This window comes from Syngnathoides biaculeatus, chromosome 23, assembly GCF_019802595.1.
Source record: "Syngnathoides biaculeatus isolate LvHL_M chromosome 23, ASM1980259v1, whole genome shotgun sequence".
Classification (NCBI taxonomy): Eukaryota; Metazoa; Chordata; class Actinopteri; order Syngnathiformes; family Syngnathidae; genus Syngnathoides; species Syngnathoides biaculeatus.
The window spans coordinates 2,190,917-2,196,916 of NC_084662.1; the positions used below are offsets into that span (position 1 = coordinate 2,190,917).

The following is a 6,000-nucleotide window of genomic DNA, read 5'->3' on the forward strand; positions in this document are numbered from 1 at the left end:
CTTGATATACTTCTTACAGACCCACTCTTTGGTTTTCCTGGCTGTGTGCTTCGGGTCATTGTCATGTTGAAAGACCCAGCCACAACCCATCTTCAATGCTCTGACTGAGGGAAAGAGGTTGTTCCCCAAAATCTCACAATACATGGCCTCTCATTAATACAGTGCAGTCGTCCTGTCCCATGTGCAGAAAAACACCCCCAAAGCGCGATGCTACCACCTCCATGCTTCACGGTAGGGATGGTGTTCTTGGGATGAAACTCATCATTCCTCTTCCTCCAAACACGGTTCGTTCAATCAGTAGGGTTTGCATGCACGCATCGCCGTAAATAGTAACCGGGAAGTGTTGTGTGCTTACACGTATATATCCATCCATCCATTTTCTGAGCTGGACGATAGTCACAGGAATGCTGGAGTCTATCCCAACTGTCAAGGGCCAGGAGGCAAGTTTACACACACTCAGACACAGGGAGAACATGCAAACTCCACACACGGAAGTCCGGGATTGAACAGGTGCGCCTCATAACGTATGTTGTTGCTTTACCGTACCAGCACAAGAGGCTATTAACCAGTAATGATTAAATGCGTCCAAATTTCTCCGCTGATGAATGAGCCTCAACTGTGACAGACGCAGCTTTATCCTGTCAGGTTGACCCCACGGGATGTTAAAGAAGGACTAATTTAGGTGCGTTTACTCAGTTTTGGTACAGAACAAGTCGGAATCTTCCCTTAGCTACAACAAAAGTTCTGTAATGCTACGCACTGGAGACGTCAGGGGTGGAGTCAAGGAAGTTTCTTCCTCGTTTGGCTCTGAAAGCTGGCACATGTTCAGATTTTGCTTGGATTTCTATTAAATGTGTTCTTTATTTTCAATTAATGTCCAAAATATATGTAGTAATAATAATATTACTTCACATTGGAGGGCTTATTGTACATATGAATTTGGGGGAGAGTCTTCCTTTAAGACGTTGGCCAGGAATTGGTGCATTTTCACTGGTTTGAAAGCGTTAAATATAATTATTGTTTTTGAGTTACCCCAATGAGTCAAATATTTTTTGTCATGATACGATACTCTTTAATGGAGAGTTATATTTATATCGCTGGGGTCGTTGTAAACGATTTCTGACAAGGGAAACACTAAATTTTGGAAACTTCACACACATAGGTAAATCAGAAGCGAAGTCTGCAACAACCAATTAATGTTCAGTTTTTGTTTTGTTTTTGCTATTTTGCCTGTAGTGACAATACATTCAATGAATATCGAACGTAGATAATGCCCAACTCAACGCTTAATCACAATTGTCTTGATAACCGCTTTAAGCCCAAGACGAAAGAGACACTCAACGTTCTTACATTTGCCTTCACGACCAGCTCGCTCACATTAAGCAACGTCGTAATACTAACCAATATTAGAGACCTCAGTTTTACCTTCAAGGCAACAGGATGTTGTACTCGATTGGAAGCAGACTCCGTTAAAAATGGCGTCACATATGGGTAAATACAATGTAATGTTAAACAAATCCAATGCTTCGTTCAACAAGTCTGACCAAACCTGCTGGAAGGCCAGTTTAAATTTTTATATAACTCTATTTCCCGCTCGATCGCATGTCATTGACATCGGCACACCACGAGCGATTTTGACTGGACGAAGAACAGTTTACAATAGAAACATATTGGACTGGAAAGTAAACGTCACCGAGGATTTCATGTTGGATGTGGCAAAATTGCAGTCGTATGAAGAGAGGACATTCACTGACTGCTTGTAAGCCAAATCCCATGAGACAAATCCCAAGCAGTGTAGTGAAAATACTGAGTTCTCCAAAAAAGTTTTGATATCTTGGCTGATTTAATTATTTATTCGTTGATTTTTTTTTTCCCTTATTTTATCTTACTTTACCTATATTTGTTTTCTTATATGGCTCCTGTGGACGTGTAACCCCCATAAGAGTCAGTTATAATACTTAAGTTAATTTCATTGTTCATTTATTTATTTATTTGAATTAAAGGGTGAATTAGAGTAAAGAGTAATTTATTCTTTTTGTTATTTCATACTCATGTAGTGCGGCACGGAGGGGCAGCTGGAAAGTGTTGGCCTCACAGTTCTGAGGTCCCGGGTTCAATCCCGGACCCGCCTGTATGGAGTTTGCATGTTCTCCTCGTGCCTGCTTGGGTTTCCTCTGGGCACTCCGGTTTTCTCCCACATGTCAAAAAACATGCAATGTTAATTGGACACTCTAAATTGTCCTAAGTGTGATTGTTAGTGCGGCTGTTTGTCTCTATGTGCCCTGCATTTGGCTGGCAACCAGTTCAGGGTGTACCCCGCCTCCTGCCCGTTGACAGCGAAAATCGGGTCCAGCACTCCCCGCGACCCTTGTGAGGATAAGGGTCTAAGAAAATGGCTGGAAGGATGGATGTTTATATAGCGGAAACCTGTTCAACAATTTTGGTGTCAGGACGCTTAATTTGGTGCACTTCCTTAACACTACGGTTTAGCAGCGGCAAAGATCCAGTGGTAGTTTGGAAGAATAGCAAATAAAGCAAGAAGAATAACTCCGTTTCGTCAGAAAGTTAATGAGGTGTGTTTTTTGTTTGTGTTTTGTCATGTATTTGTATAATATGAATTTAATGTGTATTCGTTTTCTTTTGTATGTAGTTCTTACGCAGTCACTCACGTTTGACGAGCGCGACCGCGCGCCGTCGCCCTCGCAAATATGCACCGTCGAGCACAAAAAATCACGCGCGTAAAATTTAAGAGTAGAAATACATTGATATTCTCAAGGCAGTGAACCACAGCCTGACTTTCTTTTTTAACACAAAAACACACGTTTACCTGACTCCGCCCCCCTTCGGCTCTTAAAGGGGTACACTCATAATTACAAACACCGTCCACCCACACAGTCTGAACTACGTAGAGTATGCTGCTTGTGTTTACTCTCGATAATAAGGTTAAAAAGAAAATGCTGCTGCTTTAATTAATGTCGGAGTATGTGAATAATGGAAGAAAAAGTGGTGAAACTGGACGAGAGTTTCTCTTTTTTGGAGTAAAAAGGTCTGGTCTGAAGCCAAAGTAGAATGTGCAGGATGAGATGGTGTGTAATGTTAAAATTTCACCTTGGTACAGCTTGATCGAGGATGAAAGCACGGCTGATACATTACCCAAGAAGCTAATTCTGTATTTTAAATATAAGAGGCAACATAACATTAACCTTAAAACTTTTTGGGACCATCATTCAGCTTTCAACATGCATTGTTAAAGACATTCTGGAATATAACACAGGTAATGTTTCAGTATCTAACTATAATAAATATGAGATTGTGATTTACTTTGACATGATCTAAGTTCTAATATTAGAGTAGTCTGTCCAGATATCTAAATGCGAATGGTCATTTTCTCCCATGGTACCACGTTATCTTGAAGTTGAAAACTTTTCCGCTCTACATGCTTTAGGAAGATAATAGATCATCTACTGTTAGCTTTCATCAATGGATTGACAATAGATACTGCCGTAAATTACACTACATTATAACAATACATCATGATTAAATAAAATGATTTGATAATATGAATATTTAGTTTTGAAATTAAATGTCTATTGAAGTCTTTAAAAATGTCTGTCTCAGTGCAATGTCAAGAAATTATGATTATGGTATTAGGTAACAACTACATACTCAGGTATAACAACTCAGTAAATTATTTTAAGATCTTGAGATTCCATTGCTAATCACACCCGCAACTTTATCTGCGAGCATGACTGACCACACCCGTAAATTTTTCAAATGTGAGTGACTGCTTACGACATCTTTGACATTTTGGCATCAAGGCATCCAAGCATCTTGTCATGCCGGCATATTAGCTTGGTGACGTGGTAATAAAGGCCTGTGAAAGAGAGCAACTTGTTCAGAGTGACTGAACGGGAGTTATAGAGCTTGTGCACCTACGTCATAAAATCACGTGACTTTTGTTTACATCACCATATTGCCGGTCTAACAAAGCATTGTTCAATGCTAAGTCAGTTTGAGACGACACGACAATTTCTTATAGCACAACGCCCAGAGTCTTGTCCATCATGTACCGTTAGACATTTACAAGGTGAAAATAAACAAAGGTACGTGGGAAAAATTAGATAAACTTGGCATAGAGGACCCGTATCTAATGCCAAAGTCGATGTTTTCGCCAATAAGAAATTAGACTGTTAATTCGCTTCCGCTTTTCTTGGACAACTGGATATACACATGTATCTGGTGAGTAAGTCGCCGAGATTTACACGGGAAAGTTTGAAAGTGTATAAAAGTCTGGACACATGCAAATACTTAGTTGCTGGATCTGTTCTCAATCAGGAATAAATCCCACATAGTGACAGGTTGACGGCTCGTGAACGCGGAAACGTTCGGCCACACGTTAACCTTTGCCAGTGTGACGTTCTGAGCACTTGTGGTGCTGCAAAGTCTCTTTGTGAGTAATGCGCATGCGTGTATATATTGTAAACTTCCGGCCATTCTGAAACATCCCCATCCATGCTTCAACATGTGCCAGTGGACAACTTGTCACCAAGTGTTCATGTTCGCTAGGGCATCTCAGAAATATGAACACATATATTGATAAGTAGAGGTGAAATTGTAAAAGGTATCCAATACCTACCAAGAACAAAATGCTCCGAGCAAACTCTGACAAGGCTATTTTTTTTTTATGTTTTTCGGGCTACTCCATGAGTTATCCGGACACATCTGACTCACGAGAACCTATGAACGACAAGTGGCTCTTGGCGGATTACTGCTTGCGCGCCTTCAACTAACACCTTTACCTTAGCGGTCCAATTAAAGAAAGCCACACAATTAATAATGCTGTATGGTATACTGTAGTTTGGTTGTAGACTACATACAAGTAAGTAATAGATGAACTCCAACGTCCCATCAGTATTGTATGTAACAGTTACTATATGTTTCGCCGATGCTGTTCGTTGCTCGTTATTGACTTGACTGCGTGCTTTTCATCATAATGTGTGTATAAAATAGCACCACGCTTCCATAAGTAGATTGAGACATCTGTTGTAACATTAGTTTACAAGCACACAAACACTAAAGAGGTTTTTGTTGTTTAATCATGGGCCTAGCTTGTAAACAAAACAGGACGTTGCCAGCAGACTAAATACAAATTAACAACAACAAAACTGATAAAAGCCCACATTGAGGTGCTGAGTTTTGTTTTCTGCTATATTTGAGCTCACATGGTGAATTTCAAAATGAAAAATACAGAAGACATTGTAGGTGTGGGGACTAAGTATAATTTTGAGAATTTTTATGTGCATCAAAAAAAATGAGTGATAATTTCCAAAGTCTTCATTAGTCGATTTATTTTTAAACTGAAATATTATTTTGCATCCCTAAAACTAACTACTAACTATTGTAACTTTGAAAAAGACTTCTATACCCATTGGCTCAACTCATAGACTGATAGATGCTGTAGCAGGAAAAAAAAAAAGTAAACTTGCAAAAAAGTGAACCTCTCCAAACTGTTGTAGACTTGACGATCTCGAGGGAACAAGATGTTTCACAAGGAGGGTCACCAGGTTCTCTCAGATGTGGCCGGGGCACTCTCAATTAGAAACTTACCTGTAAACGTAAATGTCAGATGTGATATAAGCATAGTAACATTATTGCCAGCTTCAAAATCTTTTTTTTTGTCTTACACTGTCCATTATCATCTGCGTCTGGGATTTGTAATTTTTTGTCCAACAATTAAACACATGTAAATATTCTTGGAGATAATAGTTTGTTTCATCTTGTCTTACATTGTTTTTTTAACGTAGATTGACTGCTAAATAATTGGAGAAATGGATGATGCTGCTTTGGCCGTTTACATTCCAGGCTAAGGTGATGGGATTGCTACAAGACAAACAAAACAAACAAAGAGGTGGAGATGATACCAATAGACTCTTTATTTCTAAAAAAAACTGGTTTTGAGGGAGAAAGAGAAAATAGAGTGAAACCAACAAAAATGTACCT

At 39.4% G+C, this 6,000-nt stretch overlaps 1 protein-coding gene across 5 annotated transcripts in view; it reads right to left on the minus strand.

The window, feature by feature from the left end:
- The window catches only part of rad51 (RAD51 recombinase), a 70,502-nt gene extending 67,720 nt beyond the window's left edge, over positions 1-2,782 (minus strand). Inside the window, exon 1 of one of the 5 annotated variants that reach the window (XM_061811470.1) lies at positions 2,670-2,782. The gene's annotated coding sequence lies outside the window, so the exon portion shown is untranslated. The other 4 variants (XM_061811471.1, XM_061811468.1, XM_061811469.1 and 1 more) reach the window with 4 other exon arrangements.
- Between the last annotated feature and the right edge of the window lie 3,218 nt (positions 2,783-6,000).